General features: G+C 47.8%; 1 protein-coding gene and 1 long non-coding RNA gene across 3 annotated transcripts in view; both read right to left on the bottom strand.

Annotated features, from left to right (window-relative positions):
* LOC147725669 (endonuclease domain-containing 1 protein-like) overlaps positions 1-25,136 on the bottom strand; it is a 74,158-nt gene that overhangs the window by 10,843 nt on the left and 38,179 nt on the right. The window lies entirely within an intron of this gene.
* On the bottom strand, positions 4,395-14,978 carry LOC147725670 (uncharacterized). The gene is made up of 3 exons (XR_015309798.1): positions 12,621-14,978; positions 8,244-12,229; positions 4,395-4,956 (listed from the first exon to the last, which is right to left on the bottom strand). It is a non-coding gene; the product is annotated as an uncharacterized LOC147725670 (long non-coding RNA).

Here is a 25,136-nt window from a genome sequence, read left to right as displayed (position 1 = left end):
GTAAGTGACGCATTTCATCTTGCTTTCCTTGGTCTTTATGGGCAGAATTAAAGGCGTTCATCCTATGAAAGCTTCTGTGAAGCACGTCTTTGTTAAAAACTCCCCAAAATTTTCTGAGTTTTCTAAATTGGAAGAGTCTTCGTCATCCTCTTCTACGGATACTGTGGCGGCTACAGATCCTGCTGCAACATCATCAGGAAAATCTCTCTCCAAACGTCTCAAACAAAACCCTCCATCTCCGCCTAAGGGGACCTCACCTGTATCTATGGAGATACTATAGGAAGAGATTAGGGCACTTCACGGAAGATACCAACGCAAAATTACAAGTCCTTACTGACAATTGGGCACAACTTGATACAAGAATGACTGCAGTTGAACACTCTTTGTCTTCTGTTACAGATACTTGTGCTAAAGTTTCTCCACTTCAATCTCAAGTCACTGTGCTCCAACGACAGGTTGAGGACCTTGAAAATCGTAATTGGCGCAATAATCTTCGCATTTATGGACTAGTGGAAGGTGCAGAAGGGTCTAAACCAATTGCGTTCTTTAAATCCTTCCTTCCCAAAGTCCTCCACTTGCCAGATACTACCGTTCTTAACATCCAAAGAGCACACAGATTGGGTTGCCCCTCTTCTTCTGCTTCTCCTTCCTAGAAACCAAGAGTAGTCATCATATACTTTTTGGAGTATACGGATTTGTTACGAATTTTAGCAGCGGCTAAATCCTCCCAACGCATCACCTGGTCTGGCTCTACTTTATTCTTTGCTCTGCATTACGCCAAAGGTACCACCAACAGAAGGAAAGCTTTCCTTAATATGAGACCGGACCTTAGCGCAATGGGTGCTCGTTTTGGTCTCTTTCATCCGTGCCTCATTAAGGTCACATACAACAACAAAACTACGACTTATGAAGATCCGATACGCCTTCAAAGTTTCATAAATTCTCACAAAACAGATGCCATGGACTCTTCCTCTTCAAATGCTGGTTGATTATGTGAATTCTTCTGCTGATGTTATTTCTCTTTTCTTATTTTTCACTTAACTAGGTTTATTTCCTATGCCTGTTCCATATTTGCTTCATTATTCCCATGTTATTGTTTTTTATTCCCGCAGTTCTTCCCTCTTCCTGACGTGATGCGTCCTGGTACTTCGTTTGGTCCGCCCTGGTTGTATCGTCCATCCTGTGTGGATCTATCCCTCCCCTTGTCTCGTTGAATCTTCCTTGTATAGGTATGTTCTTGTTTCTACGTCATGTTTTGTTTTGGTTTTTCTTGTGTAGTATTCTTTTATTGTTTCCTTTTTTCACTGCTTGCTTTTTCTCCTCTTTTCTTCTTTTTAATTCTTCTAGGTTTGTTTTTCTTCTCTTCTCTATATCCTTTTATCTGCGATCTTCCTATCTCCTGTTACTTTTTGTCTCTTTCATCATTCTACTCATCTTTACTTTCCACAAATCTCTTCCCTATCATTTCTCTATTTTCAAATGTACTCTCTCTTGCACAATGCATAGTTTACTGTTTACAATTGTTCATTACATTGTATGCTTTTTGACTAATGTTCTTATCTTATCTCCGACACATTCAGAGTTACTACATGGAATGTTAAAGATTTAAATAATCCCATTAAAAGACAACGAGTATTATCCCATTTAAATAACTTAAAAACAGACATTGCCTTGTTACAGGAAACCCACTTATCAGATACTGAATCTTCTAAATTAAAAAGATTTTGGGTAGGTAATGTTTATTCTTCCCCAGCTTTGGGGAAAAAGAATGATGTTGTCATCCTTTGTCATAAAAAGTTTAATGTTTCTATTGCCCACCATGAAATTGATTCTGATGGTCGTTGGGTGATTATCAAATTGTTAATAGATAATGTATCATTGGTTGTTTTTAATGTTTATGCTCCTGTTTCAGTTGATAATCAATTTTTGGTACAGATTTCAGACAAATTGCTTTCTTTTGATAATGACTATCTTATTTTTGGTGGAGATTGTAATCAAACTCATGATCCAATATTAGATAGACTCTCCCTAGTTAAATTTGTACACTCTAAAATGCACACCCAATTTACCTCTGCCATTCGTCGTAAATCCTTAGTCGATGTTTGGAGACTTTGTCATCCAGATTTTTTGGAATATAGCCTTTTCTCCCCCCCACATAAAACGCAGTCTCGCATTGATTATCTATTTTTTAGCAGATCCCTTGCTCAACATGTTCTACATTCGGAGATAGGTTCTATCTTAATCTCTGATCATGCCCCGGTTTTTGTTGACTTTGATCTAATTCCCTTTTTTTACCGTCCTCTGGCAGATGGCGTTTTAATAATTCCCTCCTTGCAGATCCTAAATTTTCCACCCAATTTAGTTCTTTTGCTACAGACTTTTTTACGATTAATACCGTCTCAGATTCTTCTCCAACTATGATTTGGGATTCTTTTAAGGCAACTGCGAGAGGTTTCATAATTAATTATGTCTCTCAAAAGAAAAAGAAATTCGAAAAACAGTCTATCCAACTTCTTACTAACATTAAAAAACTTGAGTATGTCTATTACTATTCTTTTTCGGAATCCTCTTTAAAAGATCTTATCTCCGCCAAAGTTACTTTTAATAAATTATCCACTGAAGCTGCAGCTTCTTATCTTCTGATAAGTAGCGCACGATACTATGGAGGTCAGAATAATCTGGAGAAACTCTTAGCTACCTACTTAAAAACCCGCCGCGACAGAACTAGGATCACTTCCATTACCAATCCTGACGGTGCTTCTCTCTTTAAGGACGACGAGATCTTACAAGAATTTGTTACTTTCTACAAACATCTTTACACCCCTGAAATACAACCTCTTCATTCTGATACAACCTCCTACTTTCAATCACTCACTCCTCCTCCCTTCAACAAGGTTAATTTTGATTTGCTGCAGACCTATGTAACCCTGAAAGAAATTTCTCATGCCGTTTCAGTCTTAAAACGCAGTAAAGCTCCTGGACCTGACGGTTTTACCATCGAATATTATGACCATTTTTCGAAACTTCTTCTTCCTCACCTTCTTCTCCTATTTAATTCCTTTGTCACGGCTGGTTCCTCCCAAGGAACTTTTCAAGAAGCTATGATTTGTTTAATCCCCAAAGATGATAAGGACCACTCTTTTTGTAAAAATTATCATCTTATTTTGCTTGTAAATACAGATTATAAGATCTTTGCAAAAATTCTCGCTTTAAGTATCGACCCCATACTACCTGAACTTATTGGACCAGAACAATCCGGTTTCGTTAAAGGACGCTTATCCTCCGATAATTCCAGAGTCGTCTTTAAGGTTCCTAGTAAAGCATCTTCTTTACATTATCCACTTGCCGCTATAACTTTAGACGCTGAAAAAGCATTTGATAGGATGGGTTGGGATTTTATGTTTCACGCTCTCAAATGGATCGGTTTTCCCCAAAAAATTATCTCACTTATATCCCTATTGTATTCGGGCCCTAGGGCTTCTATTTTTGCCAATGGGAAAATCTCAGATTATTTCTCTCTTTCTAGGGGTGTTTGCCAAGGTTGCCCTTTGTCCCCTTTGTTATTTATCGTTGCGTTAGAACCCTTTTTGACTAATATAAGACAGGATAAACTAATTACTGGTTTCCACCTTGGTTCCGATCAAATTAAATTGTATGTATGTATGTATAGGCATTTATATAGCGCACTACTTACCCGTAGGGTCCCAAGGCGCTTCGACCGCTGCGAAACCCTTCCTGGCTTCCCTGAGAGATGGTCCCTTAATGGGTATCTCCAGGGTGAGACCAGGCATCCCCGGCGGTCTGGTGGGGCCGTTAGTGAAGATGAGGCAAGCTAATGCCCAGAGTTGCCGAGTGTGATCGCTGATCAGAGTGGGCACCGAGGCGAGAGAATTATCGAGTCCGCTGACCCTGGTCCAGAAACCTGCCGCGCCGGGAATCGAACCCTGGTCCCGGGCCGTCCTCTGCTCTCGGGTCTGCCGCCTCTAACCAGTGAGCCACACTACTTCACTTTTGTCTGTCTATGCTGATGACATTCTGCTCTACTGCTCTAACCCAGCTACCTCTCTTCCTTCCTTTTTTCATCAGGTTGATACCTTTTCGCAAATTTCAGGCTATTGCCTCAATCTGGATAAATGCGAAGTTCTACCCCTTAACGTTTTATGTCATTGCCACTATTTTACACAAACCAGTTTTTCCTGGCAACCGACTAAATTAAAATATTTGGGATTATGGTTTTCTTCTAATATTTCTGACTCCTTAAAATTTAATTTTGAGTACATTACCAAAAAATTAACTGATTAATGGTGGGGAAGAGTGTATTCTACAAAAATGATGCTAGCTCCCATAATTTTATATTCTCCTTCTATGATACCTGTCCACATCCCTGGATATTATTTTAAAAGAATAGATTCAATCTTGTCGAAATACCTCTGGAAAAATAAGACTCCCCGGATAGCCTTATCTAGTCTCAAAAAAGATAAAATCGACGGCGGTCTTAAATTCCCTGACTTCAAATCTTATCATTTTGCATTTTCGCTTAGACAAGCTTCTCGATGGTTATCTGATTATCCACCAGTTTGGTTATTCATTTAAAAATACTTTGCTTCGCCTTTTAACTTTCTTGAAACTCTTACATTTACTGCTGATACTTCTTTTTTGCATGCTTCCGTTATTGCTCATACTCGTCAAATTTTGACTTCCCTTTTACGTGCCTCATACCCTTCTCTCACTACGCTATCTCAACAACCTATTTAGCATAACAAATCTTTGCTCATTAAAAATCGCTCTTTTTGATGGAAATCTTGGAGGTCCAGAGGATTATCATGGATTTCCCAAGTTCTACTTGATGGCAACCCTTTATCATTTTCCGACCTTCAGTCCCAATTTCTTCTTCCTAATTCTTTTAGAAAACAATACGATCTCCTACTTCCTGCTCTTCAAAGTTATCTTCATTCACTTTCCTCATCTTCTGTTCTGCCCATTTTGTGTTCCACAAATTTTCCTCTCCTGAGTTCCTTTCCTTCTGCCTCTAGTATTTACAAATGTTTTTTATCAATTTTGGAAAAGGTGATGGACAGAGTTTCTGAATGATGCAGAATACTCCTACCCAGTCAAGAGATCAGGGATTGATCCATCACCGTTTTTTAGCTCACTGCACCATCCCAGCTCAGAACCTGACTATATGCAAATTAGTCTGTTCTTGTCCCAGTGCATGATGGGAACAGGGCAAACCAAACTACACAAGCCAATTCTTATACTGGAAAGGAGACAAGCTACCGGGGACCGGTTTCTGGCATTTCAGCCGTCTTCGGCCCGGCTTGCTTGAATCCTGATGGTGCAATGAGCTAGGGACTCACGTCTGAGCATACCCTCCCACACTTAGTGTGGATAAAATCAATTTTGGAAAAGGTGATGGACAGAGTTTCTGAATGATGCAGAATACTCCTACACAGTCAAGAGATCAGGGATTGATCCATCACCGTTTTTTAGCTCACTGCACCATCCCAGCTCAGAACCTGACTATATGCAAATTAGTCTGTTCCTGTCCCAGTGCATGATGGGAACAGGGCAAACCAAACTACACAAGCCAATTCTTATACTGGAAAGGAGACAAGCTACCGGGGACCGGTTTCTGGCATTTCAGCCGTCTTCGGCCCGGCTTGCTTGAATCCTGATGGTGCAATGAGCTAGGGACTCACGTCTGAGCATACCCTCCCACACTTAGTGTGGATAAAATCAATTTTGGAAAAGGTGATGGACAGAGTTTCTGAATGATGCAGAATACTCCTACCCAGTCAAGAGATCAGGGATTGATCCATCACCGTTTTTTAGCTCACTGCACCATCCCAGCTCAGAACCTGACTATATGCAAATTAGTCTGTTCCTGTCCCAGTGCATGATGGGAACAGGGCAAACCAAACTACACAAGCCAATTCTTATACTGGAAAGGAGACAAGCTACCGGGGACCGGTTTCTGGCATTTCAGCCGTCTTCGGCCCGGCTTGCTTGAATCCTGATGGTGCAATGAGCTAGGGACTCACGTCTGAGCATACCCTCCCACACTTAGTGTGGATAAAATCAATTTTGGAAAAGGTGATGGACAGAGTTTCTGAATGATGCAGAATACTCCTACCCAGTCAAGAGATCAGGGATTGATCCATCACCGTTTTTTAGCTCACTGCACCATCCCAGCTCAGAACCTGACTATATGCAAATTAGTCTGTTCCTGTCCCAGTGCATGATGGGAACAGGGCAAACCAAACTACACAAGCCAATTCTTATACTGGAAAGGAGACAAGCTACCGGGGACCGGTTTCTGGCATTTCAGCCGTCTTCGGCCCGGCTTGCTTGAATCCTGATGGTGCAATGAGCTAGGGACTCACGTCTGAGCATTCCCTCCCACACTTAGTGTGGATAAAATCAATTTTGGAAAAGGTGATGGACAGAGTTTCTGAATGATGCAGAATACTCCTACCCAGTCAAGAGATCAGGGATTGATCCATCACCGTTTTTTAGCTCACTGCACCATCCCAGCTCAGAACCTGACTATATGCAAATTAGTCTGTTCCTGTCCCAGTGCATGATGGGAACAGGGCAAACCAAACTACACAAGCCAATTCTTATACTGGAAAGGAGACAAGCTACCGGGGACCGGTTTCTGGCATTTCAGCCGTCTTCGGCCCGGCTTGCTTGAATCCTGATGGTGCAATGAGCTAGGGACTCACGTCTGAGCATACCCTCCCACACTTAGTGTGGATAAAATCAATTTTGGAAAAGGTGATGGACAGAGTTTCTGAATGATGCAGAATACTCCTACCCAGTCAAGAGATCAGGGATTGATCCATCACCGTTTTTTAGCTCACTGCACCATCCCAGCTCAGAACCTGACTATATGCAAATTAGTCTGTTCCTGTCCCAGTGCATGATGGGAACAGGGCAAACCAAACTACACAAGCCAATTCTTATACTGGAAAGGAGACAAGCTACCGGGGACCGGTTTCTGGCATTTCAGCCGTCTTCGGCCCGGCTTGCTTGAATCCTGATGGTGCAATGAGCTAGGGACTCACGTCTGAGCATACCCTCCCCCACTTAGTGTGGATAAAATCAATTTTGGAAAAGGTGATGGACAGAGTTTCTGAATGATGCAGAATACTCCTACCCAGTCAAGAGATCAGGGATTGATCCATCACCGTTTTTTAGCTCACTGCACCATCCCAGCTCAGAACCTGACTATATGCAAATTAGTCTGTCCCTGTCCCAGTGCATGATGGGAACAGGGTAAACCAAACTACACAAGCCAATTCTTATACTGGAAAGGAGACAAGCTACCGGGGACCGGTTTCTGGCATTTCAGCCGTCTTCGGCCCGGCTTGCTTGAATCCTGATGGTGCAATGAGCTAGGGACTCACGTCTGAGCATACCCTCCCACACTTAGTGTGGATAAAATCAATTTTGGAAAAGGTGATGGACAGAGTTTCTGAATGATGCAGAATACTCCTACCCAGTCAAGAGATCAGGGATTGATCCATCACCGTTTTTTAGCTCACTGCACCATCCCAGCTCAGAACCTGACTATATGCAAATTAGTCTGTTCCTGTCCCAGTGCATGATGGGAACAGGGCAAACCAAACTACACAAGCCAATTCTTATACTGGAAAGGAGACAAGCTACCGGGGACCGGTTTCTGGCATTTCAGCCGTCTTCGGCCCGGCTTGCTTGAATCCTGATGGTGCAATGAGCTAGGGACTCACGTCTGAGCATACCCTCCCACACTTAGTGTGGATAAAATCAATTTTGGAAAAGGTGATGGACAGAGTTTCTGAATGATGCAGAATACTCCTACCCAGTCAAGAGATCAGGGATTGATCCATCACCGTTTTTTAGCTCACTGCACCATCCCAGCTCAGAACCTGACTATATGCAAATGAGTCTGTTCCTGTCCCAGTGCATGATGGGAACAGGGCAAACCAAACTACACAAGCCAATTCTTATACTGGAAAGGAGACAAGCTACCGGGGACCGGTTTCTGGCATTTCAGCCGTCTTCGGCCCGGCTTGCTTGAATCCTGATGGTGCAATGATGGAAATCTTGGAGGTCCAGAGGATTATCATGGATTTCCCAAGTTCTACTTGATGGCAACCCTTTATCATTTTCCGACCTTCAGTCCCAATTTCTTCTTCCTAATTCTTTTAGAAAACAATACGATCTCCTACTTCCTGCTCTTCAAAGTTATCTTCATTCACTTTCCTCATCTTCTGTTCTGCCCATTTCGTGTTCCACAAATTTTCCTCTCCTGAGTTCCTTTCCTTCTGCCTCTAGTATTTACAAATGTTTTTTATCTCCATCAGAAAGGCATAAAACAAAGACTGAATTGGCTTGGGGACATGATCTGTTGCTCTCCTGGCCCATTTCCTTATGGGATAACTTATGGTTAAAGATTCATAAAACCTCAGGAGCAGCCAATGCTACTCAAACCCTTTATTTTATTTATCATCGCCTGCTATACTCTGCAGCACGATTGGCATCCTTATCCCGGGACATTTCGTCCAATTGTTGGTCTTGCCCCTGCACAAGTGCTGATTTAACCCCTATGCTTTTTCATTGCCCTAATATCCACACCTTCTGGCAATCCACTAGGTCACGTATAAACACCATCTTTAACATAAAAGTCCACTTCTCTCCCTCAGTTATTTTCCTAGGTTCACTATCCCCTTCTCTGCCTCCAACCCCTTCACACTTTCAGTTGCTTGACTTACTACTGGCTGTTGCACTGCACTTGATAACCTCCAACTAGAAAGATGCGTCAAAAGTTACTTACTCAGCTTGGTGGAATGCCATATGCTTTCACCATAGACTCGATACTAATTATGTTTCTCCCATCTCCCTAGAAATTAAGAGACTTATTGTGGATCCCTCTTACTACTTATTTATCCACCTTATCTTCCCCAATTCCCTCCACTGTTTCTCATGCAAACAAATCAGATGATGTTCGCAAACCACCATGATTAATCCCTGTTGTCTTTTTTCTCTAGTTATTGCCAAATATTATTGTTACATTTATATTCACATTTGCTTATACGTTTACCTCTTAGGCACTTATCTGCATACAGTGTTTATACTTAAATCTATTTTTACTCTGTTTATTGCTGAAATTCCATATACCATTTTTCTTTTATCTCCCTTTTCTTTTTTCCCTTCCCCCTTTCAGATTTTATTGTTTATTGAATCCTATTTTTTAAGCATCTTTTGTATGTATTTTAAAATTTCCTGTATACTCTATATTGTTTGGATGCCTTGCTTTTTTATTTCTTGTTATACTTGGTTTCAATAAACTTGAACTTAAAAAAATGAACTGGAGTGCGCAGGGAGGGGAAGCCATCAGTCTTGGCTGTTGTACTATCATGGCCACTATTTGCATAAAAACTGCAAGTCAACCAACCTAATATATCTCATTGAGTGTTTTTGTAAACACAGGTACGTAGGCATGACAACCCGGAAAGTGAGGACAAGAATTGTAGAGCACCGAAGCACCATTCGCTGCAAGAAGACGCAAAGCAAACTTATGGACCAATACCTACAAGAAGGACATACCCCCAACGATATGTCCTGGACAGTGATTGAACATATGCCTTATCACACCAACAATAATGACAAAATCCTATTGGCTAAAGAACAGCGTTGGATATACTGCCTCTCGACCCACACCCAAGGGTTAAATGATAATATACCTTAGAACAGTCTCAGTCGTTGAAACTTCAAACCCCCTGGGGATGAACACATACACATCATGAGCTAAATACGGTTCATGATAGTGCCCCGTATAACACCTACACAACCTCCAAGACCCACTAACACAGGCCTTTATGATGCCAATATGTCGCTCACCACCACCCACCTAGTTTTTCTGATCTGCATCCCATTACCGCCCTTGAGCAGTGGCCTTGAATGCCACACCCCGCTATGATCTCAAACAAAAGAGCATATGTCCACATATGATAATCTGGGAACCCACTGATTATACGGCACTTTAAGCAGACGCATTTGTTGCTTAATATGTGGTTAAAACGCTCACCTAAATTGACTCCAAAAATGGCCCTAAAACACATCTTAATGTTAACTGCCCCAAGTTGCATTTAAATATATTCTTTTAGTTCATCCCAATGCTCTTAACACCCGAAAATATAAGCTTTGCCACAATTGTCTAGTCTTCGGCATAAACATTATCCGATGAATACCGATTCAAAACAGGCATTCACACACGATGACTCTACATGGTGGTAGTCTGTTGTTTGTGTTCCTTTTTTCTGTAGATGCTACTCATGCCACAGAGACATGCCTTCCGCTGAACTCGCTACAGCTGCAGCGTCTAGTTGCTATTTAAACACCAACAGAAACACCGCAAAACCATCAACGGAGTTCCTGTTTAGCCGAAGTAGGTTGAGAAGTGGGTCCTGATCAAGCACCAAGTAAGTGATACCCGGGAGACCGCTGGACATTGGATATGCCCCCATGAAATGCCCCGAACGAGCCAGACCGGGTGGCTCTTACTGATTTTAGAATGCATACGGCGCCCACTTTAAGGCACAGGGTGACGCCTCATTTTTTTTAAACTCTCTGTTCTCCACCGGAGTGCTACCTTCAAATTAGACACCCTCCAGGGACTCATGTAGTTTGTCCTCCGGAATATAAGAGTAAGCACATTATTCGACCATTGTTGTGGTCAAAACCTTAGTCACAATTAGGTTATTTTCATTCCGCCTCTAAACTATAGCACAGTACCGCACAGTTGCGCGACTCAGCAGTTTAATTCACACGCCGACACAAACCACAAAACGCCTCCGGTTTTCTTCCGATTAACACTTAGACCCAACACAATGGAGTCACTGATAAAACCGTACCTGAGATGGTCCTCATTTATATGTGTGTGTCTTTGTTGTTTTGTCCACTTTTCCTTACAGGTATAAACTTAGAGGAAACCTGACGCAAGCCAGATTTAACACAAGGCCTGGCTGAAACTAGTTGACCACACCGGATGTGGGAGCCCATAAGTCTCTCCAACCACATCCACTAGCCTTGCTTTTAATACTGCCAAGGGCCCACAAATAAATTATCCTGTGGATACTGGGACCGTTAGGACAGGTTTTACGTACACCCTCAACACCTACACTGCACACTCGCTTGACACTTTCTGCTCCGCTGTAAACAGATGTCGCATCACACCCGAGGCACACTCGAAGCCTTGGGTGGGGCCCGATGATGAAGCATGCCATCAACTTGGTTGGTGGGTGAGGACCTTCATAAAAACGAATATGTTTTTCTGACGCGCACTACATGAGCATTACTAGTATAGCTAGCTATTTTTGATTATCGCTAATATCATACGGGGAAGTGAACTAGCTACCTCCGTTCCTCACTCTCCTTTTTTTGATACATAATATTACTTTTTGATAGTTAAAATGTTCTTGTCCTAACCATTTGAGCCTTCTGTCAGTGAATGGCTCTGCTCTTGAGGTTTGTATAATCCTGCCAGACAGTAAGACAACAGTGACTGGATGTAAGCAGGATGGCTAGGAGCAGAGCTGTGCCCTGCCCCATTTGTACTTCAAAAGACTTGCTTCAAGCACCCTCAAAAGGCTCTGACACTGGAAACAACCTTTACACCGCGGTCATCACATCGTGTTACCTTTACAATGCAGTACCATTACAACGCAAGTAGATGGTATTAGATGGTATTCTAAACTAAGGAATAGTATACTGTAGTATTCGAACACCTTCCCTACTGTTGCACACACGGGAGCTGGAATAGTAACTTATGCTATTAAGTCCAGCGCGCCATATAGAGCAAGCCGTTGTAATGACTTGCGTTGTAATGGTACTGCGATGTAATACCTCACGCGCGTTGTAATGAGACATATTCCTCTGACACCCACCTATTGTCGCCCTAGACAGGGTGGAGCCTGTACATGGGGAAGAAAGAACTTTCCAGAATCCGATCTGATGATAGGACAGGGTGTTCGCCCCACACACAAAGTCTGGGACCAGGTATAAATAGTGGATCACCTGAACAACTCTTCAGTACACTCCTGAAACTAAAGACATTACAGAAGATGGACTGCCTTTCCTACTAAGGACTGCTTTGTTCCCCAGAGGCCTGTCCTGCTGCTTGCGGCCTGCCTTGTTCCTCAGAGGCCTGCCCTGCTGCTTGCGGCCTGCCTTGTTCTCCGGAGGCCTGCCCTGCTGCTTGCGGCCTGCCTTTTTCCCCAGAGGTCTGCTTTGTTCCCCAGAGGCCTGTCCTGCTGCTTGCGCTCTGCCTTGTTCCCCAGACGCCTGCCCCGCTGCTTGCGGCCTGCCTTTTTCTCCAGAGGCCTGCCCTGCTGCTTGCAGCCTGCCTTGTTCCCCAGAGGCCTGTCCTGCTGCTTGCACCCTGCCCTGCTCCCCAGAGGCCTGCCCTGCTGCTTGCGGCCTGCTTTGTTCCTCAGAGGCCCTCCCTGCTGCTTGCGGCCTGCCTTGTTCCCCAGAGGTCTGCTTTGTTCCCCAGAGGCCTGTCCTGCTGCTTGCGCTTTGCCTTGTTCCCCAGAGGCCTGCCCTTCTGCTTGTGGCCTGCCTTGATCCCCAGGGGCCTGCCCTGCTGCTTGCAGCCTGCCTTGTTCCCCGGAGGACTGCTCTCTGAGATGAAAGACTGGACCTGCTCCCTTCTTCCCAGGGTACCAGAGTGACTCCAATAGTCAGCTGGCAGACCTCCTGTCTGAGCTATAGGGACATAACAAGCTCTAGAGGCCTCCCTGCAACTGCCCAGCTGACCTGCTGCAACTGGACCTGCAACTGGATATGCCTGAGGCCTACTGGCCTCTGTTGAAATGGATTCCTGATCCCCAAGAGGTGCCAACCCAGGTCATGACCCTTGGCTGGCATCAGTTGACCTCCTCCTGTAAAGGAAAGTAGAAAGCTTGAAGTTGTGGGTGTTTCACGATCACACACTGGCCCATCCGCACACTGACTGCCCACACGAAGCTCTGATGAACCCAAGTTTTTGCAATAAAGTGCAAGATCTGCACTATGAATTACAGCAGTGACAACCCACGGTGCCCACCAAGGAAAACCTCTAGTGAATACCGTTCGCGGCTCCCGATCAGCTCCTCTCTTTGCAGCGGGGATCCGCCGCCATTCCTCTCCCTGCTCCTTGCGGTTGCTCCAGCGCCCACAGAACTCTGTGTCAGACTTTGAGAACATTACCTAGTCCCTGTATCTGGCCTGCGCGGCATCAAGGTCGACCTGAACCTGTGACTTTCCCCCAGTCTCGCACGACCAGATGACTCTGAGTGGCTTTTAGGTGCTGTTTTAACCTGAAACTTTGACAATGCATATCTTCAGTTCTACTAATTGGATTTTTGTAGTTCTAATGTCATTTTGTTTCTTAAAATGTACTATAGTTTTGTAAATTAGCATGGGATTTTAATTGGGTTGTGTTTTCACTTTATTTATTACTGTTTGTGTGCTTCATAAATACTTTACACTTGCTTTTAAGTTAAGCTGGACTGCATTTGAGCCAGTCTACCAGGGGGTTAAGCTTAGGTGAATTTATTGACTTTTCAGGGTCACCCAGACAAGAATTGCGGTTGTTGCTTGAGAAGGGTTTCCACCCCCAAGCTCCAATCAATAACCCCATTTTGTAAAAATGTTTTTCAATGTGAATGCCTGCATCAATCTATTTATCAGATGTATTGGTTTTAACTGGAGTTTTATGAAAGGGACAGGTTCTGTTGTATAGCATTTTAGGACCCTTCTGTAATTGTCCCGATTCATGCCCTTATATAGGTATAAATCACCATATCCTAATAGGCATAGCAATCATAACCATATTTAGACATAGCTCATGCAGCCCAAATACAGCAGGGCTACTTCCACCAGTTCCGAAAATCCACAACGATTTCTTGAAAAACTCGACTTCAGCAGCTAGGGACTTCCCCTTGCTTGAATACTGACTTGTCCAAGAACTCGTGGAGTTTTCAAAGAACTGATACTCTTTGATGATGTTATTATGTCCACCTTTACGTCAAACTCAGCACCTTCAAGGTATAAATATGCCCACACTTGCCATAGCAAACACACAGTGGTTTGGAGCGGTTCAACTATCTACTTGCCCGACGCATCCTGCTACAGCAAGTGCCGAAGGAAGCCGACCCTCCAGCAGACGCACTGAGAGAGACGCTGTCTTTTCTCTCACCGAGAAATCCAGCTTCAGTGTTTCCAAGCTACCCTTGTGGGTTGTTGGGAAATCGAGTGCTGAGCCTGACCTTCTTCATTCTAAACCAAGGTACGGAGCTGATTAGACCCTTAGATAAATCTTGGATAGATTCTTGGCAAAGAATACTAAATTTATGCTACACCTCACTTACTTCTTCCCTCGTACTAGACTTAAGTTAGGTACATCGGGGTAGGCGTATTTTAGAAGCACCAGTTGAGTACATTTCAGCCTTTGTTATTTATGTATGTATTTATCTATGGTCTAGGAACCATACAATGCTCTTACAGTATTATTTTATCCTACTCTTTTTACTGTACGCATTATACTTTGCAACCAGTATTACGATTGTAGAAGTTCATTTCTTATGCATGAGAAAGAAGACTGTTCAGTAAATACATTTTATTGAAAACGCCCGTTTATCTACTTCTCTGAAAACTCTGGTGAAACGAAACATGCATGAATGACTGAGTAAAATATATATCTATTGTTTCCATGACTCTGAAGATCAGTTTTATCTTGGGGAAACAAAGTTGTCATGTTTATGCAGTTGTCTGAAACTAAATCTCTTCTTGTGAACTCGAGAAAGTTTCTAGTGAACTCTGAGCTAGCTGGCACTCACAATTAAGTCTAACACATTCAATAGAGACCTAGTACACGTAAGTCCTAAGTCACATCTATAGGATATATTATTCCAATGCGCAGAGCGTATTGGGAATATAGGAACTACACTACAGTTCCTTCATGCTGTGTGGGATGAGGTAGAGGTTACTGTGACTTAGGGTTTGTCTTATTAAGAATCTGTAGCAATCATTCCAACCATTCTACTAAAATGATTAATCCTAGTTTGTAGTAACTTCCTAAAAAGTTAGAGAAACAATTTAAAACAAATATGTGTAATTAAAAAACCTGGTGTAAAATCAAGGCCAAATATTTTTTAGAGGTTGTCAACACTGATTTTTAATTGTGATTATTGTTTAGGCATTATAAATCAATTATCAAATGAAATTTTACTACCAGAGTATCGAGATTTAAATGCTAGAATACTGTGAAGGCAAGTATGTAGAAGTAAGGAAAGGTTTACTATAATTGCCTCTACATGTATGTACCTTGACGGTATGCACATGTTCTAGGTACATTGATGCAGAATTGAGAACAGCACATCTACACCTACATACTATTACCTACACAATATTGTGATAGTCGATATTTGGCAGGGGAGATACAACTCAAGTTAAACACTACAGTGTGCTTATGTCCTGGAGGTGAAGGGCTGCAAGGATTCACACAACGCCCATTGAATCTCCTGTATCAAAGGAGCTACCAGAGTCTGGCTCAGCAAACCGCCCAGATAGATAATCAGAGACACATACCTACGGCTCCATCATCCAGTCCAGTCCTCTCCTCCCCTCCTCATTCTTCATCGCTCCTCCCCGTCCCATATGTTCCATACCCTCCCATCTCCTTACACTCCCCAGAGATGGTCCACACCAGCGGCTCCATCAACCGTTCACTCCTACCCCCTCCTCCCCTCATCTTCCATTACCTCTCCACCCCTCCCTTCAGCATCTGCCCCCTCCCCAGAGATGGCACATACCTGGGGCTCTATCATCCAGTCTGTCCTCTCTACTCCTCTCCTCATCTTTTATCATCTGTCCGCCCCTTCCTTTAGCATCATCCCCCTCCCCAGAGATGGTTGATACCAGCGGCTCTATCATCCAGTCTGTCCTCTCCACCCCTCCCCTCATCTTTTATCACCTGTCCGCCCCTCCCTTTAGCATCCACCCCCTCCCCAGAGATGGCACATACCTGCGGCTCTATCATCTAGTCAGTCCTCTCCACTCCTCCCCTCATCTGTCCACCTCTCCCTTTAGCATCATTCCCCCTCCCCAGAGATGGCACATACCTGAGGCTCTATCATCCAGTCTGTCCTCTTCACTCCTCCCCTCATCTGTCCACCCCTCCCTTTAGCATCATTCCCCCTCCCCAGAGATGGCACATACCTGCGGCTCTATCATCCAGTCTGTCCTCTCCACTTCTCCCCTCACCTGTCTGCCCCTCCCTTTAGAATCATCCCCCCTCCCCAGAGATGGCACATACCTGCGGCTCGATCATCCAGTCACTCCTCTCCACCCCTCCCCTAATCTTTTATCATCTGTCTGCCCCTCCCTTTAGCATCCACCCCCCCTCCCGAGAGATGGCACATACCTGGGGCTCTATCATCCAGTCTGTCCTCTCAACCCCTCCGCTCATCTTTTACCACCTGTCCGCCCCTCCCTTTAGCATCATCCCCCCTCCACACAGATGGCACATACCTGCGGCTCTATCATCCATTCAGTCCTCGCCAACACTCCCCTCCCCTCATCTTTTATCACCTGTCCGGCCCTCCCTTTAGCATCATCCCCCCTTCCTAGAGATGGCACATACCCAAAGCTCTATCATCCATTCAGTCCTCTCCTCCCCTCCCCTCATCTTTTATCATCTGTCCGCCCTCCCTTTAGCATCCAGCCCCGCCCAGAGATGGCACATACCTGCGGCTCTATCATCCATTCAGTCCTCTCCACCCCTTCCCTCCCCTCATCTTATATCATCTGTCTGCCCTCCCTTTAGCATCCAGCCCCACCCCCCCAGAGATGGCACATACCTGCTGCTCTATCATCCAGTCAGTACTCTCCACCCCTCCCCTCATCTGTCCGCCCCTTCATTTAGCATCATCCCCACCTCCCCAGAGATGTCACATACCTGCGGCTCTATCATCCAGTCAATCCTCTCCACTCCTCCCCGCTCCTGTCCGCCCCTCCCTTTAGCATCATCCCCCCTCCCCAGACATGGCACCTACCTGGGACTCTATCATCCAGTCTGTCCTCTCCACTCCTCCCCTCATCTTTTATCATCTGTCCGCCCCTCCCTTTAGCATCATCCCCCTTCCCAGAGATGGATGATACCTGCGGCTCTATCATCCAGTCTGTCTTCTCCACCCCTCCCCTCCCCTCATTTTTTATCACCTGTCCACCCCTCCCTTTAGATTCATCCCCACCTCCCCAGAGATGGCACATACCTGCGGCTCGATCATCCAGTCACTCCTCTCCACCCCTCCCCTAATCTTTTATCATCTGTCTGCCCCTCCCTTTAGCATCCACCCCCCCTCCTGAGAGATGGCACATACCTGGGGCTCTATCATCCAGTCTGTCCTCTCAACCCCTCCGCTCATCTTTTACCACCTGTCCGCCCCTCCCTTTAGCATCATCCCCCCTCCACAGAGATGGCACATACCTGCGGCTCTATCATCCATTCAGTCCTCTCCAACACTCCCCTCCCCTCATCTTTTATCATCGGTTCTCCCCTCCCTTTAGCATTCATCTTCCCTCCACAGAGATGGCACATACCTGAGGCTCTATCATCCAGTCCCCTCCCCTCCTCTCCACTCCTCCCTTCATCTGACCGCCCCTCCCTTTAGCATCCCCCCTCCCCAGAGATGGCACATACCTGGGGCTCTATCATACAGTCAGTCCTCTCCACCCCTCCCCTCCCCTCATCTGGTATCATCTGTCTGCCCCTCCCTTTAGCATCATCCCCCCTCCCCAGAGATGGCCCATACCTGCGGCTCTATCATCCAGTCTTTCCTCCCCACTCCTCCCCTCATCTTTCCGCCCCTCCCTTTAGCATCCATCCTCCCTCCCCAGAGATGGCACATACCTGTGGCTCTATCATCCAGTCCCCTCCCCTCCTCTCCACTCCTCCCTTCATCTGACCGCCCCTCCCTTTAGCATCCCCCCTCCCCAGAGATGGCACATACCTGGGGCTCTATCATACAGTCAGTCCTCTCCACCCCTCCCCTCCCCTCATCTGTTATCATCTGTCTGCCCCTCCCTTTAGCATCATCCCCCCTCCCCAGAGATGGCCCATACCTGCGGCTCTATCATCCAGTCTTTCCTCCCCACTCCTCCCCTCATCTTTCCGCCCCTCCCCTTAAGCATCCATCCTCCCTCCCCAGAGATGGCACATACCTGAGGCTCTATCATCCAGTCCCCTCCCCTCCTCTCCACTCCTCCCTTCATCTGACCGCCCCTCCCTTCAGCATCCCCCCTCCCCAGAGATGGCACATACCTGGGGCTCTATCATCCAGTCTGTCCTCTCCACTCCTACCCTCATCTTTTATCACCTGTCTGCCCCTCCATTTACCATCCATCCTCCCTCCCCAGAGATGGCACATACCTGCGGCTCTATCATCCATTCAGTCCTCTCCACCCCTCCCCTCCCATCATCTTTTATCACCTGTACTCCCCTCCCTTTAGCATCCACCCCCCTCCCCAGAGATGGCGCATACCTGCGGCTCTATCATCCAGTCAATCCTCTCTACCCCTCCCCTCCTCATGTCTTTTATCATCTGTCCGCCCCTCCCTTTAGCATCCATCCTCCCTCCCTCCCTCCCCAGAGATGGCACATACATGCGGCTCTGTCATCCAGTCAGTCCTCTCCACCCCTCCCCTCATCTGTCCGCCCCTCCCTTTAGCATCATCCCCCCTCCCCAGAGATGGCACATACCTGAGGCTCTATCATCCAGTCTGTCCTCTTCACTCCTCCCCTCATCTGTCCACCCCTCCCTTTAGCATCATTCCCCCTCCCCAGAGATGGCACATACCTGCGGCTCTATCATCCAGTCTGTCCTCTCCACTTCTCCCCTCACCTGTCTGCCCCTCCCTTTAGAATCATCCCCCCTCCCCAGAGATGGCACATACCTGCGGCTCTATCATCTAGTCAGTCCTCTCCACTCCTCCCCTCATCTGTCCACCTCTCCCTTTAGCATCATTCCCCCTCCCCAGAGATGGCACATACCTGAGGCTCTATCATCCAGTCTGTCCTCTTCACTCCTCCCCTCATCTGTCCACCCCTCCCTTTAGCATCATTCCCCCTCCCCAGAGATGGCACATACCTGCGGCTCTATCATCCAGTCTGTCCTCTCCACTTCTCCCCTCACCTGTCTGCCCCTCCCTTTAGAATCATCCCCCCTCCCCAGAGATGGCACATACCTGCGGCTCGATCATCCAGTCACTCCTCTCCACCCCTCCCCTAATCTTTTATCATCTGTCTGCCCCTCCCTTTAGCATCCACCCCCCCTCCCGAGAGATGGCACATACCTGGGGCTCTATCATCCAGTCTGTCCTCTCAACCCCTCCGCTCATCTTTTACCACCTGTCCGCCCCTCCCTTTAGCATCATCCCCCCTCCACACAGATGGCACATACCTGCGGCTCTATCATCCATTCAGTCCTCGCCAACACTCCCCTCCCCTCATCTTTTATCACCTGTCCGGCCCTCCCTTTAGCATCATCCCCCCTTCCTAGAGATGGCACATACCCAAAGCTCTATCATCCATTCAGTCCTCTCCTCCCCTCCCCTCATCTTTTATCATCTGTCCTCCCTCCCTTTAGCATCCAGCCCCGCCCAGAGATGGCACATACCTGCGGCTCTATCATCCATTCAGTCCTCTCCACCCCTTCCCTCCCCTCATCTTATATCATCTGTCTGCCCTCCCTTTAGCATCCAGCCCCACCCCCCCAGAGATGGCACATACCTGCTGCTCTATCATCCATTCAGTACTCTCCACCCCTCCCCTCATCTGTCCGCCCCTTCATTTAGCATCATCCCCACCTCCCCAGAGATGTCACATACCTGCGGCTCTATCATCCAGTCAATCCTCTCCACTCCTCCCCGCTCCTGTCCGCCCCTCCCTTTAGCATCATCCCCCCTCCCCAGACATGGCACCTACCTGGGACTCTATCATCCAGTCTGTCCTCTCCACTCCTCCCCTCATCTTTTATCATCTGTCCGCCCCTCCCTTTAGCATCATCCCCCTTCCCAGAGATGGATGATACCTGCGGCTCTATCATCCAGTCTGTCTTCTCCACCCCTCCCCTCCCCTCATTTTTTATCACCTGTCCACCCCTCCCTTTAGATTCATCCCCACCTCCCCAGAGATGGCACATACCTGCGGCTCGATCATCCAGTCACTCCTCTCCACCCCTCCCCTAATCTTTTATCATCTGTCTGCCCCTCCCTTTAGCATCCACCCCCCCTCCCGAGAGATGGCACATACCTGGGGCTCTATCATCCAGTCTGTCCTCTCAACCCCTCCGCTCATCTTTTACCACCTGTCCGCCCCTCCCTTTAGCATCATCCCCCCTCCACAGAGATGGCACATACCTGCGGCTCTATCATCCATTCAGTCCTCTCCAACACTCCCCTCCCCTCATCTTTTATCATCGGTTCTCCCCTCCCTTTAGCATTCATCTTCCCTCCACAGAGATGGCACATACCTGAGGCTCTATCATCCAGTCCCCTCCCCTCCTCTCCACTCCTCCCTTCATCTGACCGCCCCTCCCTTTAGCATCCCCCCTCCCCAGAGATGGCACATACCTGGGGCTCTATCATACAGTCAGTCCTCTCCACCCCTCCCCTCCCCTCATCTGGTATCATCTGTCTGCCCCTCCCTTTAGCATCATCCCCCCTCCCCAGAGATGGCCCATACCTGCGGCTCTATCATCCAGTCTTTCCTCCCCACTCCTCCCCTCATCTTTCCGCCCCTCCCTTTAGCATCCATCCTCCCTCCCCAGAGATGGCACATACCTGTGGCTCTATCATCCAGTCCCCTCCCCTCCTCTCCACTCCTCCCTTCATCTGACCGCCCCTCCCTTTAGCATCCCCCCTCCCCAGAGATGGCACATACCTGGGGCTCTATCATACAGTCAGTCCTCTCCACCCCTCCCCTCCCCTCATCTGTTATCATCTGTCTGCCCCTCCCTTTAGCATCATCCCCCCTCCCCAGAGATGGCCCATACCTGCGGCTCTATCATCCAGTCTTTCCTCCCCACTCCTCCCCTCATCTTTCCGCCCCTCCCCTTAAGCATCCATCCTCCCTCCCCAGAGATGGCACATACCTGAGGCTCTATCATCCAGTCCCCTCCCCTCCTCTCCACTCCTCCCTTCATCTGACCGCCCCTCCCTTTAGCATCCCCCCTCCCCAGAGATGGCACATACCTGGGGCTCTATCATCCAGTCTGTCCTCTCCACTCCTACCCTCATCTTTTATCACCTGTCTGCCCCTCCATTTACCATCCATCCTCCCTCCCCAGAGATGGCACATACCTGCGGCTCTATCATCCATTCAGTCCTCTCCACCCCTCCCCTCCCATCATCTTTTATCACCTGTACTCCCCTCCCTTTAGCATCCACCCCCCTCCCCAGAGATGGCGCATACCTGCGGCTCTATCATCCAGTCAATCCTCTCTACCCCTCTCCTCCTCATGTCTTTTATCATCTGTCCGCCCCTCCCTTTAGCATCCATCCTCCCTCCCTCCCTCCCCAGAGATGGCACATACATGCGGCTCTGTCATCCAGTCAGTCCTCTCCACCCCTCCCCTCATCTGTCCGCCCCTCCCTTTAGCATCATCCCCCCTCCCCAGAGATGGTACATACCTGCGGCTCTATCATCCAGTCAGTCCTCTCCACCCCTCCCCTCCCCATGTCTTTTATCATCTGTCCACCCTCCCTTTAGCATCATCCCCCCTCCCCAGAGATGGCACATACCTGCAGCTCTATCATCCAGTCACTCCTCTCCACCCCTCCCATCCCCAAGAGAGCCTCAGCTAAGAGTGCGCTGAAAACTCTGCACTGGCTGCCAATTAAGGAACTTGTGACTTTTAAAGCCCTCTGCGTAGGCCATCGTATCCTACAGGAAAAGGGCCCCATGTACCTACATAACCTACTCCATTCATACCGACCTACCCGACAGTTACGTTCAAGTGGGACCGGGCAGGTTCATGTCCCAAAGTTCAACTGAGTGAGAATGGGCGGGCGCTCCTTTAGAGTCATGACTGCCAAGAAGTGGAACAGACTGCCTTGCCTAGGAGGCTCCGCCTGGAGACATCAGAGGCAGTCTTCCGGAAAGAGCTGAAATCCATCCTGTTCCCCAAAGATTAAGATGAGGACTTTGGGTAGCCAGAACTTAAGAGCTTCAGGAATTAGCCAGGTTGGATCTAATCATCGCGGGGACACACTAGCTAGTGTAACCAGGCGCTTTACAAGCTTCATAATAAATAAATAAATAAATGTCTTTTATCATCTGTCCGCCCCTCCCTTTAGCATCATCCCCCCTCCCCAGAGATAGCACATACATGCGGCTCTATCATCCAGTCACTCCTCTCCACCCCTCCCCATGTCTTTTATCATCTGTCCGCTCCTCCCTGTAGCATCCACCACCCCTCCCCAGAGATGGCACATACCTGCGGCTCTATCATCCAGTCACTCCTCTCCACCCCCCTCATCTTTTATCACCTGTCCGCCCCTCCCTTTAGCATCATCCCCCCCTCCCCAGAGATGGCACATACCTGCGGCTCTATCATCCAGTCAGTCCTCTCCACCCCTCCCCTTTCCAGGTCTTTTATCATCTGTCCGCCCCTCCCTTTAACATCCACCCCCTCCCCAGAAATGGAACATACCTGCGGCTCTATCATCCAGTCAGTTCTCTCCACCCCTCCCCTCATCTGTCCGCCCCTTCCTTTAGCATCATCCCCACGTCCCCAGAGATGGCACATACCTGCGGCTCTATCATCCAGTCAATCCTCTCCACTCCTCCCCGCTTCTGTCCGCCCCTCCCTTTAGCATCATCCCCCCTCCCCAGAGATGGTTGATACCTGGGACTCTATCATCCAGTCAGTCCTCTCCTCCCCTCTCCTCATCTTTTATCATCTGTCCGCCCCTCCCTTTAGCATCATCCCCCTCCCCAGAGATGGTTGATACCTGCGGCTCTATCATCCAGTCTGTCTTCTCCACCCCTCCCCTCCCCTCATTTTTTATCACCTTTCCACCCCTCCCTTTAGATTCATCCCCACCTCCCCAGAGATGGCACATACCTGCGGCTCTATCATCTAGTCAGACCTCTCCACTCCTCCCTTTATCTGTCCACCCCTCCCTTTAGCATCATCCTCCCTCACCAGAGATGGCACATACCTGCGGCTCTATGTCACTGTCAATGTCATAAGTTTTTATAGAGCGCCATTATCACCGCAAGGTCTCAAGGCGCTTGCAGCATAAGAACCGGGTAAGAAAAGACAAAAACAGAAATGGCATCACAACAAAGAACAGGGGCCCCCTGCTAAAGAAAAAGCCATCTATCATCCATTCTGTCCTCTCCACCCCTCCCCTCCCCTCATCTTTTATCACCTGTTAGCCCCTCCCTTTAGCATCCACCCCCTCCCTAGAGATGGCACCTACCTGGGACTCTATCATCCAGTCTGTCCTCTCCACTCCTCCCTTCATCTTTTATCACCTGTCCGCCCCTCCCTTTAGCATCCACCCCCTCTACAGAGATGGTTGATACCTGCGGCTCTATCATCCAGTCAGTCCTCTCCACTCCTCCCCTCATCTGATCACCACTCCCTTTAGCATCATCCCCCTCCGCAGAGATGGCACATACCTGCGGCTCTATCATCCATTCAGTCCTCTCCACCACTCCCGTCCCCTCATCGTTTATCACCTGTCAGCCCCTCCCTTTAGCATCCACCCCCTCTCCCCAGCGATGGCACATACCTGCAGCTCTATCATCCATTCAGTCCTCTCCACCCCTCCCATCATCTGTCCGCCCCTCCCTTTAGCATCATCCCCCCTCCACAGAGATGGCACATACCTGAGGCTCTATCATCCAGTCTGTCCTCTTCACTCCTCCCCTCATCTGTCCACCCCTCCCTTTAGCATCATCCCCCTCCCTAGAGATGGCACATACCAGGGGCTCTATCATCCATTCAGTCCTCTCCACCACTCCCCTCCCCTCATCTTTTATCACCTGTCCGCCCCTCCCTTTAGCATCATCCCCCCTCCCTAGAGATGGCACATACCCGAGGCTCTATCATCCATTCAGTCCTCTCCACCCCTCCCCTCCCCTCATCTTTTATCATCTGTCCGCCCTCCCTTCAGCATCCAGCCCCCCAGAGATGGCACATACCTGCGGCTCTATCTTCCATTCAGTCCTCTCTTCCCCTCCCCTCATCTTTTATCATCGGTCTGCCCTCCCTTTAGCATCCAGCCCCACCCCCCCAGAGATGGCACATTACTGCGGCTCTATCATTATCATCCAGTCAGTCCTCTCCACCCCTCCCCTCCTCATGTCTTTTATCATCTGTCCGCCCCTCCCTTTAGCATCATCCCCCCTCCCCAGAGATGGCACATACCTGCGGCTCTATCATCCAGCCACTCCTCTCCACCCCTCCCATCCCCAAGAGAGCCTCAGCTAAGAGTGCGCTCAAAACTCTGCACTGGCTGCCAATTAAGGAACGTGTGACTTTTAAAGCCCTCTGCGTAGGCCATCGTATCCTACAGGGAAAGGGCCCCATGTACCTACATAACCTACTCCGTTCATACCGACCTACCCGACAGTTACGTTCAAGTGGGACGGGCAGGTTCATGTCCCAAAGTTCAACAGAGTGAGAATGGGCGGGCGCTCCTTCAGAGTCATGACTGCCAAGAAGTGGAACAGACTGCCTTGCCTAGGAGGCTCCGCCTGGAGACATCAGAGGCAGTCTTCCGGAAAGAGCTGAAAAACATCCTGTTCCCCAAAGATTAACATGGGGACTTTGGGTAGCCAGAACTTAAGAGCTTCAGGAATTAGCCAGGTTGGGTCTAATCAGCGCGGGGACACACTAGCTAGTGTAACCAGGCGCTTTACAAGCTTCATAATAAATAAATAAATAAATGTCTTTTATCATCTGTCAGCCCCTCCCTTTAGCATCATCCGCCCCTCCCCAGAGATGACATATACCTGAGGCTCTATCATCCAGTCACTCCTCTCCACCCCTCCCCTCTTCTTTTATCATCTGTCCGCCCCTCCCTTGAGCATCTCC

Source organism: Lissotriton vulgaris, chromosome 3_2, assembly GCF_964263255.1.
Source record: "Lissotriton vulgaris chromosome 3_2, aLisVul1.2, whole genome shotgun sequence".
Classification (NCBI taxonomy): Eukaryota; Metazoa; Chordata; class Amphibia; order Caudata; family Salamandridae; genus Lissotriton; species Lissotriton vulgaris.
The sequence above is the reverse complement of the archived record's forward strand: the minus strand, read 5'-3'. Positions and strand labels throughout refer to the sequence as shown.